Source organism: Callionymus lyra, chromosome 12 (genome assembly GCF_982586985.1).
Source record: "Callionymus lyra chromosome 12, fCalLyr1.hap1.1, whole genome shotgun sequence".
Taxonomy (NCBI): domain Eukaryota; kingdom Metazoa; phylum Chordata; class Actinopteri; order Syngnathiformes; family Callionymidae; genus Callionymus; species Callionymus lyra.
The window spans coordinates 7,269,773-7,282,569 of NC_141829.1; the positions used below are offsets into that span (position 1 = coordinate 7,269,773).

General features: G+C 37.2%; 1 long non-coding RNA gene across 1 annotated transcript in view; it reads right to left on the bottom strand.

The window, feature by feature from the left end:
- Positions 1 to 648: 648 nt before the first annotated feature.
- Positions 649 to 12,797, bottom strand: part of LOC148068094 (uncharacterized) — a 145,922-nt gene continuing 133,773 nt past the window's right edge. The window contains exons 2-3 of the long non-coding RNA XR_015713196.1: positions 1,745 to 1,761; positions 649 to 663 (exon numbers count right to left, since the gene is read on the bottom strand). This is a non-coding gene — a long non-coding RNA (uncharacterized LOC148068094). The remainder of the gene's footprint in view (positions 664 to 1,744; positions 1,762 to 12,797) is intronic.

The following is a 12,797-nucleotide window of genomic DNA, read 5'->3' on the forward strand; positions in this document are numbered from 1 at the left end:
CAGTAAAGTCATATCAATAATTTAATCACGTTTATGAATAAGTCATGTGTAGCACTGACATAGACCCTTTAAACAAGCTAGCATGCTAAAGCTAACAATATTAGCAGATAAACCATCGATGTACAATATAAACTATTCTTGCTACAACAAAATGCTACTGTAGCATTAACTGACAGTAAATTCATATCAATAATTGTATCTATATGTTTCTGATTAAATCATGTGTAGCACTGACATAGTTAGCAACAAGTTAGCATGCTAAAGCTAACAACATTAGAAGCTAAACCATCGATGAACACTATAAACTATTCTTGCTACAACAAAATGCTACTGTAGCTACAGCATAAACTGAGTGTAACAGTAAAGTCATATCAATAATTTAATCACGTTTATGAATAAGTCATGTGTAGCACTGACATAGACCCTTTAAACAAGCTAGCATGCTAAAGCTAACAATATTAGCAGATAAACCATCGATGTACAATATAAACTATTCTTGCTACAACAAATTGCTACTGTAGCATTAACTGACAGTAAATTCATATCAATAATTGTATCTATATGTTTCTGATTAAATCATGTGTAGCACTGACATAGTTAGCAACAAGTTAGCATGCTAAAGCTAACAACATTAGAAGCTAAACCATCGATGAACACTATAAACTATTCTTGCTACAACAAAATGCTACTGTAGCTACAACATTAACTGAGTGTAACAGTAAATTCATATCAATAATTTAATCACGTTTATGAATTCATGTGTAGCACTGACATAGACCCTTTAAACAAGCTAGCATGCTAAAGCTAACAATATTAGCAGATAAACCATCGATGTACAATATAAACTATTCTTGCTACAACAAAATGCTACTGTAGCATTAACTGACAGTAAATTCATATCAATAATTGTATCTATATGTTTCTGATTAAATCATGTGTAGCACTGACATAGTTAGCAACAAGTTAGCATGCTAAAGCTAACAACATTAGAAGCTAAACCATCGAAGAACACTATAAACTATTCTTGCTACAACAAAATGCTACTGTAGCTACAGCATTAACTGAGTGTAACAGTAAATTCATATCAATAATTTAATCACGTTTATGAATTCATGTGTAGCACTGACATAGACCCTTTAAACAAGCTAGCATGCTAAAGCTAACAATATTAGCAGATAAACCATCGATGTACAATATAAACTATTCTTGCTACAACAAATTGCTACTGTAGCATTAACTGACAGTAAATTCATATCAATAATTGTATCTATATGTTTCTGATTAAATCATGGGTAGCACTGACACAGTTAGCAACAAGTTAGCATGCTAAAGCTAACAATTTTAGCAGATAAACCATCGATGTACAATATAAACTATTCTTGCTACAACAAAATGCTACTGTAGCATTAACTGACAGTAAATTCATATCAATAATTGTATCTATATGTTTCTGAATAAATCATGTGTAGCACTGACACAGTTAGCAACAAGTTAGCATGCTAAAGCTAACAAATGGAAAAAAAATGGAGATTAAACTTTAACAAGTCAATTTTCCCTCGTCCTAAACTTACCGACACACAAAAACCTGGAGGGTTTTATTTACTGCTGGTAGACACGTGAAGGTCGGCCGTGAAACGAAAACAAAAAAATGCTGCTGATGCTTTTGCCAAATGGCCGCTTTTTCTCAGTCGCCTCACACGTCAGCTCCAGCATCTGGGTTTGTGTACGACCCAAAAAAAAAAACAACCTCCACCAGAAACGCTTAGCAACGCTGGGAGGTGACAAAGACCCGTCTGTGTCCACGTCACCCGCCTGATAATAAAAGCTGGAAGTGAACTCCATCCTGGAAAAGAAAAGCCCGTCTGAGAACGGAGGCTCTAAAGGGACGTCTGAGGCCCCCGAGTCGTGACCAGTTCATAATTTACACTGAAAAGTTTTTTCCTCCTTAATTTGGGGTCTGGCAGACCTTTTTCCTTCGGATCCTGATTTACTGGTTGTTCCTCGGGAACCTGTAGGCACCGGAGCATGAATCATCTTCTATGCAGCGAAGCCTTGCTCAAAGGCAGGACTGTACTTTTAAAAAAACACGTATTACTACTACTACTCTTGACAACATCCAGAAAAACTCTCTTCCATCGATGAATATTTGAAATAGTGATGACGTTCGGCCTCTAGAGCGCCACCTGCCTCCGGGCCCGTAAAGGTTACGAGGGTCCCACAAGTTTGTGTTCACCTGCCGCCGCAGGATGTGTGGTCTTTGGCTTCAGAGACCCCGCCGGGGTCGAAGGTCACCGACGTAAAAAAGAAGGAAATATCAGAGAAACCTGGTTTTATTGTGGACGGACTGACCCCGAGGGTCGCGGTAGAGTTCAGAGGTCACTGGTTTGAGATGATTTTGATTTAACTAACATTTATTCAATAACAAATAAACCCAAGAGTTGAATATATGTATTTATTCAGTGGCTACATTGATAGCAAACACCTGGACAAAGTGTGACTAGATTTAAATGAAGATTTAAAATGGTTTGTTTACTATTTAAACTGTAAATTAATCACTTACTTATTTTCTTTCCCTAGTAAATATTAAATATATATCTTAAAAATAAATGATTCTTAATATTTTTTTTTTCTCATTAAATAAACACAATTTTTCTTTGAGCTATATTTAAATGTATTAATACTAAACAATGATATTCATAGGGGTGATATATCGTGATATTCTGTTCCACGATACTGCATCAATATTCGACAGTACAGCATTGATCTTGTTTTATTTTTTTCATTTTTTGGCTTGTTTGGCATTTTACATGTTAAGATAATTATTTTATTGTTAATTAATCAAATTAGTCACTATTAGTTACTTTTAACTATTAGTATTAGAAGTAGAAGAAGTAAAATAATTAGTAGTAGTAGTAGAAATAGAAGTAGTAGTAGATGTGGTAGTAGAATTAGAAGTAAAAGTCAGAGTAGAATTAGTAGTAAAAGTAGTATAAGCAGTTCTACAATTAGTAATAGACGTAGAAGAAGTAGTATAATTAGTAGTAGGAGTAAAAGAAGTATAAGTAGTTGTAGAAGTAGTAGTAGAATAAGTAGTAAAAGTATGAGTAGAATTAGCTGTGTTAATTTTTGGGTTGCAATTAAACTTGCGGTCACTTGTTGGTCATTAGATCCTCTGCCACTACTAACGAACATTGAGCCATATCCTGGTGATGACTGGGGACGAGAGGATACAGTGACTCAAGCTTCATTTAAAGCTAATGTTTGGACATTTTTTGGTTTGAAAACAAATCAATCAGTTACGACTTTGTCAAGAGTCATGTGGTCTGTAAATACTACAACACCAGAGTCAAGTACTGGACAATACTACACACATATCCTTGTTACTACACTATCACAACACCAGAGTCAAGTACTTGACAATACTACACATGTATCCTTGTTACTACACTATCACAACACCAGAGTCAAGTATTCGACAATACTACACACATATACTTGTTACTACACTATCACAACACCAGAGTCAAGTACTGGACAATACTACACATATATACTGTACTTGTTACTACACTATCACAACACCAGAGTCAAGTACTCGACAATACTACATATATATATACTTGTTACTACACTATCACAACACCAGAGTCAAGTACTCGACAATACTACATGTGTACCCTTGTTACTACACTATCACAACACCAGAGTCAAGTATTTGACAATACTACACATATATACCTGTTACTACACAATCACAACACCAGAGTCAAGTACTCGACAATACTACATATATATACTTGTTACTACACTATCACAACACCAGAGTCAAGTACTCGACAATACTACACATATATACTTGTTACTACACTATCACAACACCAGAGTCAAGTACTCGACAATACTACACATATATACTTGTTACTACACTATCACAACACCAGAGTCAAGTACTCGACAATACTACACATATATACTTGTTACTACACTATCACAACACCAGAGTCAAGTATTCGACAATACTACACATACGTATATACTTGTTACTACAGTATCACTATATATCGTTCTGTTGCATCAGTATAATAAAATTCATGGTATCTTCCAGTTTCTTGCTAGTACACAGCTCTATTAGTTACTCTAAACGATTTTAAAAAAATCCCAGACGAGGAAGCCATGGTTGTTTCACGATGAATAAATAAATCAAACTGATATCAAACTGGACATCGATTAGCGAAGTCATAATTCTTGTTTTGTTTCGGCCTCAGAGTCGTCTCGTCCTTCTCCTCTCAACAGAGATGTTCTGGACGCTCACACGACACTGATTGCTTAAACATCTGAGGTCCTCTCGGGCCCTGGTGGGTCGCCAGGACGCCTGAAATACACATCGCAGATCACAGTCCAGGTTCCAACGTCAAAGTTAATTTTCTGACTTCGAACATTGTATTCAAGTATCGTTTCCTGAACACGTTCAGAGAACAAGAGCCACAAGTCGACGCAAACAAACTCCTGCTTAATCCCTGATGTGGTGATAGAAGGTTTGAGTACTACTTGTCTTTCTAATACCAGTCGTATCACCACATTTTTGACATGTTGTGTTCTTTATCTCCTAATTTCCGCCATCTTTGATTCTTAGAGCTACACATAAAACCAGTTCAAGGTCAGTAGGTCATGTGATTTATCCATTATGTTGGTGCTACATTTGTTTTTTCAAATGAAATTGTATTTATTTTCATTTAAATACATTAAACAACTTCCAGGTTAATAGAAAGGTTCTGGTCAGGGGTTGAATAATATTTTGTATTTCAATATTTCATACCAGAGATTTCAAAATCTATACGATATCACGACACGTCTTGTGTAAAAAACAGAAAATTCTTCAGAAGAATAAAAACATTATAAAGCATGAGGACATAAAAAGTGCTGCTTTATTGATTATAACTCGATATTGTTCGGTCATTACACCCCCAACGGCCAAAGGAACGATTTAATCCCGCGAGATCCCAGCCATGACTGGGGACGAGAGGATACAGTGACTCCAGCAGCTTTTAAAGCTGATGTTTGGAGAAATTTAGGTTTCAAAACAAATTAAGGCAGTTTTTGGGATGTTTTTTTTACGCCAATCCTAAATGTTTTATCTCGATAGAGACACTATAACAATATACCGTCCAGCAAGTTAACTGCTAAAAAAAAATAATATGAAGAAACCCAAAAACTAATTTTAATTGTTCTTGTTGATCAATTTTTGCAATTTGAGCGGCCATACTAGTAAATAAAAATTGTAATAATCCAATAATCTGTTCCTCTTTCCAACAACACATGAACAAAAGTTAGCAAACGAACAGATAAACATAGACAAAACAAACATGACCTCCTTGGCAGGGGTAACTAACAAACCTCGGCTTCACAAACTGTTTCTCTCACCGAACAAAGACGCACTGTTTCTATCTGTGGACTCACACGAGCAGACATCACTACACACGGAAAAACCTTAGCGTAGCTGACTCATGCAGACACACACACCTCTTCAAAAAAAAACACACACCTAGCTGCACACCAGCTGCAAGGACACACACTCCCTGAATCAGATAGAAGTGCGAGGACAAAAACAAACAACAAGATTGCGACCACAAACACAACAGTAGTTGTGTAGTCGCGCGCACAACCGATTCCGAAACGTGGATTTCCCCCCCCGCTGCGTTACGGCCCCGTCATTAAGCCCCAGAACCTGCGCCGGGTCCAGAAGCGACACCTCGGCCCGGGTTTAATATCGTGTGGCGGCGGGCGTTAGAAAAACACATGATGTAGCCAGTTGTTTGGAGGGCGAGCGGAGCAGCCATCATAAAGGCCGCTTTTATTAGCTGTTGCTTGATTTGTTCCTGCAGCCCGCGGAGCTTCGCCGCTAAATCAATGTGTCCAGCTGTTCTCCCAGCTTGCCGGGGCTCTCCGGGCGCGCAGCAGGTGTATGAGCCCCGGCTCGCTCACACACACCCGCTCGCATAACAATAATAACGTCCTCCGCACGGCCTATCCATCACTGTTATGGCCGGGGGGCCCCCGGGAGCCCCCGCGCCCCCGTGAGGGGACGAGTGTGTCTGCGGCGCTGGAGCACAAACACACACACACTCGTCGTGATACACACTCAGGAATTCCTTGCACTTATTATTTCTTTCCTGTAGGATATGAATAGAGTCGAAGTGTTGGACTCTAATAAGTGTGTTGCGTAACCTTTTTTTTCTTCTCTCTCTTGGAAAACCTTGTGAAGGTCAAAGGTCATTGCGAGTTAATTTAAGTCAAATGTATTTTTAAGAAAAGCTGCTGATGCTGAATTTATCTTAAAAAAAAAGTGCAATAGATGCATTTTCATTCATAACATCTCGGTTATAATAATAATAATAACTTTATTTTTTAAAAGCACCTGTCAAGAAACTCAAGGTCACTTCACAGTAAAATCTCAATACACACAATAAAACCAGGAGGTGAAGGAATTAAAATAACATAATAAAACTACGACAAGCCATTTTTTTATACCTTGAAAACTGTTATTTTGTTCATGAATTTAGCGCCACCACCCTGTAACACACAAGTCTTAGAGGTATTTAAGAGTATTTTTACGACCTCATATTCCACAATAGTGTATCAATATTCGGAAGCACAGTATCGTTTTCAAATCGTATTGTATTTAAAACCATATTGATTTTGTGGGTCGTTGTTCAATAAAGTGTTTATAAAGTAAAGCGTTATTTACTATTAATGTGCAAATATTCACAGTGTTCGTTTTTGTGCTGCTGTGTGTTGTGTTGTGTTGTTAACTAAACTTCCGTCCACTAGATGGCAGCAGTCATTACGTCCTCCGCAGCTAACGGAACAATGGAATCCAATGAGATCCCTGGCGATGACTGAGGACGAGAGGATACAGTGACTCCAGCAGTTTTTAAAGCTGATGTTTGGACATATTTTGGTTTGAAAACAAATGAAAGCAGTTACGACTTCGTCAAGAGTCATGTGGTCTGTAAATACTACAACACCAGAGTCTAGTACTGGACAATACTACACATATATACTTGTTACTACAGTATCGCTATGTATTGTATCTTGTGGGCATCTTATACATATCTTATCGCCAGATTCTTGCCAATACACAACCTTAATAAGTTAGCGAGTACAGCATCAGTTATTCTTGGGGTTCACGTTAAATCAGTTAAATAGTAAATAGATTTTTACAGGTTTTACAAGGCAAGAAACAAGGATTGTTGGATTTTGTTTTGAAAAGTGACTTTGTGTAACATTCACACAATATCTTGATGGGGAAAAAAAACTAGTAATGTATAGTAATAATTATAATAATACATTTGATTTGAAAGCACCTTTCAAGAAACTCAAGGTCACTTCACAGTAAAATCTCATAACACAATACAACCAGGAGGTGAAGGATTAAAAAAAACAACATAATAAAACTAAGCGGAAGCAGAATAATGCACTTGTATGCTTCAATGAACAGATGTGTGACGTTGGAGACGGCAGCGTAAAGAACAGACTCCCTTAAAGAAGACGAATAAAGCATAAAGAGTTACTTAAGGCAGATTATCCGACCTTTAGAATTACAGTTTATTTTTATTTTTATCCAGTTGTATTACTGCTGTTTTACTGGAATTTTAATTAATAATCTTTGAAAATGTATCAATTCATTAAAAATATACATAAAAAGAAAAGTGTTTCATCGTAGTATGAGAAACTGTAGGTTTTGGTGAAACACTTTTTATAAAGAATATTAATCCGAATTACAGAATAAATGATACAAAAAAAGATTTGTATTGTCCGTTATCACTTTATAACAAATCTAACGACAAACCACTGTCGTTCAGGCGTGAACCAGCTTTTGTCGGCTGTCGCCGTCGCCTTTAAAATGATGGAGGATGTGAAGAAAAATGAGGATAAAAAGCTCAAAGCTCAAGGTGATAATAACGTGGAATCGTTGTGTGTGAACAGAACCAAACAACTGCTGCTGAGAAAAGGAACATATCTGATTGGGTTCTTGACAGCTGCTCCCTGCAGTTGCCCTTTTCCTCACATGAAAGGGCAGCCGTCGCAGTGTATATACATGCGTGTGTGTGTTTGTGTGTGAGTGTGTGTGTGTGTGTGTGTGTGTGTGTGTGTGTGTGTGTGTGACAGACATGAAAGAGAAAGGCAGCAACAGGCATCGCAAAGAATTATTCACTGCCTCGTAAATCAGTGCAACCCCGGTGCATGACTTTGGCCGGACAATAATGTGTGTCTGTGTGTGTGTTGAGTGAGTGTGTGTGTTGAGTGAGTGTGTGGGTTTGAGTTTGATTCATGTTAATGCTGCGGTCGGGAGAAAACTTCCACATGTCAAGACAATAAACGTGATCTGTGAATGAAATCTTGCGTTTCCTGCGATAACATTTTTCATAAATTGTGTCATATTTGTGCGACGTTTCTCTCCGATTGTGCGACCGTGCTGTGAAACAGGATGTCTCGAGAGGCAACATATGTTTTTGTTGTTAAAGACAAAAAAGCTGTAGTTCATCATATGACCACTGGAGGCTGGACGATTACAAACCTTGGTCTTAAATGAAACGTGGGAATTTGGTGAAAAAGTGCCTGAAAAATAAAAAGGAAAATTTAAGACAAGCCTCACCAATTTTTTTGGCCAAAGGTACATTATTTCAAGAAAGAAAAAAAGAAAAGTCGGTCACAAAGGGTTCACATGACATTTTGTGGGAGGAGCCAAATGACCTTGAGACATCAATTTAGCCATAAGCTAATGAAGCTGCAAAGACGTCTAGTCAGACATCACAACAAACGCTTTCAAATTGTAATTTAGTTAATGAATCCAGATAAACTGCAGTCGTGCAGCAGAAGACTTTAGGATTTGAAGAAATGTAGATGGATTTTGGTTCAGATCATCAGATTATTAGTGTTAACGTGTTTTTAAAAAAAAAAATAACAAGAAACTTCTTAAAGAGTTGAACTAGTGCTGTGTCTGTGAAAGAAACCAGTGGAAGTGACTTGAGCATCTAGACAGGACGATTCCTGGACAATCTGGCAAAACGATGCATATCACGATACAGCTGATATATATATCGCAATATTGTAATAACAAGTATATATGTGTGGTATTGTCCAGTACTTGACTCTGGTGTTGTGATAGTGTAGTAACAAGTATATAGGTGTAGTATTGTCCAGTACTTGACTCTGGTGTTGTAGTATTTACAGACCACATGACTCGTAACTGCTTTCATTTGTTTTCAAACCAAAATATGTCCAAACATCAGCTTTAAAAGCTGCTGGATTCAACTGTATCCTCTCGTCCACAGTCATCACTGAATCCTCTTGTCCTCAGTCATCACTGTACCCTCTCGTCCTTAGTCATCCCTGTATCCTCAGTCATCGCTGTATCCGCTTGTCAACGGTCATCACTGTATCCTCTAGTCCTGAGTCATCACTGTATCCTCTCGTCCTCAGTCATCATTGTATTCTCTCGTCCTCAATCATCACTGTATTATCGACCTCAGTCATCACTGTATCCTCTCGTCCTCAGTCATCCCTGTATCCTCAGTCATCCCTGTATCCGCTTGTCCACAATCATCACTGTATCCTCTCGTCCTCAGTCATCCCTGTATCCTCAGTCATCCCTGTATCCGCTTGTCCACAATCATCACTGTATCCTCTCGTCCTCAGTCATCCCTGTATCCTCAGTCATCCCTGTATCCGCTTGTCCACAGTCATCCCTGTATCCTCTCGTCCTCAATCATCACTGTATCCTCTCGTCCACAGTCATCACTGAATCCTCTCGTCCTCAGTCATCAATGTATCCTCTCGTCCTCAGTCATCCCTGTATCCTCAGTCATCCCTGTATCCGCTTGTCCACAGTCATCACTGTATCCTCTCGTCCTCAGTCATCCCTGTATCCTCAGTCATCCCTGTATCCGCTTGTCCACAGTCATCACTGTATCCTCTTGTCCTCAGTCATCCCTGTATCCGTTTGTCCACAGTCATCAATGTATCCTCTCGCCCTGAGTCATCACTGTATCCTCTGGTCCTCAGTCATCAATCTATTCTCTTGACCTCATTCATTACTTTATCCTCTCAACCTCAGTCATCACTGTATCCTCTCGTCCTCAGTCATCGCTGTATCCTCTCGTCCTCAGTCATCGACGGGGTATAATGGGATTTCATTGGTTATTGTTATGACTGCTACTGTTTAATTGCAACACACAAAAAAAACAATGTTAATATTTACAAGTTAAAGTTTATACAGTGCTGATGAATCAATACAGTGTACAGTAATATTTATATATTTAAGTGTATCAACCTTTTCTTACATCCTTAACAAAGTATTCCAGGCATATTTAACTGGGAGGAGGACCTAGAAAGTCAGAACACGATCTGTTGAATGACTAAAGAAGATGGAAAATGAATCCAGATCAATGAGACCAGACCAAGTCCTTCTTCGGGATCTAAAGAATAATTCATGGTCACTGAGGAACTTGTGTTTAGATCTGATCGAATCTATCTTTACATTCATTTATTGTGGAGAAACATTTTTTGCAACGTACCTTAAATATCCTTCACGCATGAATGAGTCACACCTGAACAATGATGCGGACATTGTTAATTTGGTCTTTAAGGAGAATAATGAGAAGGTGTTTCAATGCAAAGGTCTAGAATTACCGCCAAGAAAAGACCACGGCAGTCTTGACCTCTTTCCCGTTATAGGTGCCGAACATGAAGCTCTATTTCAGTGCTGCAGGCTACGATCTGACACCACACATGGTCCATGAGCCAGAAGAACAGAGCGTCTCTGGATCAAAGTTACATATATGAGCGTCTATATAGACACAGGATAAAAATAAACGTACAAATGCAGCATATAAAGTGATACAATTCATGTACATTGAAGCAGGTGGAAGATGACGGCGACTCTCTTTACTGGTTGACATCTAATCTGGTGTGAACCGGGTCAATGACTGTATCATATCCTCATCTGGTCATCACAGGATGGAACAAAGTCAAGTTTTCTACTTGAAATGATGTAAAAATCATCAATTTATTCTTGATTTTATTCTTTTTCAGGCCAGACTGAAACTTCTTGTGGATGTCGCGAGAATTCTGAGCCGCTCTAGTAGAAGAACTCACATTTCTCCGATCCTTAAAACTCTTCACTGGCTGCTAGTGTCTTTCAGGATCTACTTTAAAATTCTGGTTCTTACTTTCAGATCTATTCATGGTCAGACTTCAATTAAATTGTGGCTTTTGATGTGAGAGATTTTATATGCAAAAATAGAATTAGTCTCTTAACTGATCCACAAGCTAATCTTCCTCTCAACCTTTTTTCTCTACTTTAATCAGATAGAAAATGTATTCAATGAAAAACATTTAATGAAACATAAGTAGAGAGAGAGAAAATTCTTAAAAACAGAAAATGAAAAGTTTTGCAATTTTTAAAAGATTAGGGTTGGATTGAGAAAATGAATTAAAAATGGAATTAAATCCAAAATTAATAAAAACGAATTGGAAAATTATGAAGAATAACGTATTAAATCTGTTGTGGTCCAGGGTTAGGTCTAAAAAAATGAATAAAAATGTAATTTCATTGAAAAGAAATTCAATAAAAGCCCTAACTTTTGTTTATTTATAAAAAATATTTTATTTATACTGTTTTGTAATTGTTTTTAATTCATTGTATTAACGACTCTTGATGAAGTCATAACTGCTTTCATTTGTTTTGAAACCAAAATGTGTCCAAATATCAGGTTTGAAAACTGCTGGAATCCAATGCATCCTCTGGTCCTCAGTCTTTGCGGGTATATCTAAGAATTGTATCGTTTACCCAGCTGTGGAGGGTAGGATTTGACATTTAATTACTGTAAATAAAGAATAAGTAAATAAATCTTCAATAATGAAGAAGAATTTTTTTTTGGATTGAGTTAAACCTTAACCCTAATTTATCTAAATCGAATATATATATGTATTTAGGTTTTTTTCTTCTTCTTTTTAATTTCAACCGATGCCCTTAACCTTCTCCTTTCTTTGTTTTTAAACTACATTGCATTATTTAATTATATTTGGTTTGTTTTGGTTACTTACTAAAATATTTACTTGATTTCTTTCATTTTAACTTGTGGTTTCATTGTTTAATCGAGTCAATATGTTTCTGAAATAGAGAAGAGCCGTGAGTTGCGTCAGGTACAGGTGTAGGTGTGGTAGGTTAACGATATCTTCTACTGTAAACACACAAAAGCCTGTGACCCGGACTCTACTATAGATGAACCAGAGCATTAAAGAAGTGGAGCATCATGGGTAACAGTGCTGACAGATGTGACTACATTCAACACTTGCATCAGAAACTGTGGTTATATTTCAAAATAAAAGAAATATTTCCTATGAAACTGATGACGACCAAACCAGAGTCTTCGTTCACATAGATTGACTTTAACGAAGCTGCACCAAGCACACTATTTAAAGAAGAGAGCGCCATCTAGTGGATTCTGACAATGATGACACTGCTTTATGAAGCTTCATGAACTCATCACTTCTGACTAGATTTAAAAATGTAAAGACATTTTTTTAGAATTGATTTCTCACTGTGGTGTTAACTACATTTATATTTGACTCACTTGTGATACACATAATTTATATTTAAAACATATTTTACAAAATAAAGGAGCAAAAGAAGTGAAGAAAAGTTTTCTGTTTTTAATACACTGTTTTTATCAAACATTTAAAGTCATGTATGATCATTGAAGCAATTTTGGGTTCTTATGAGTTTTGGGACA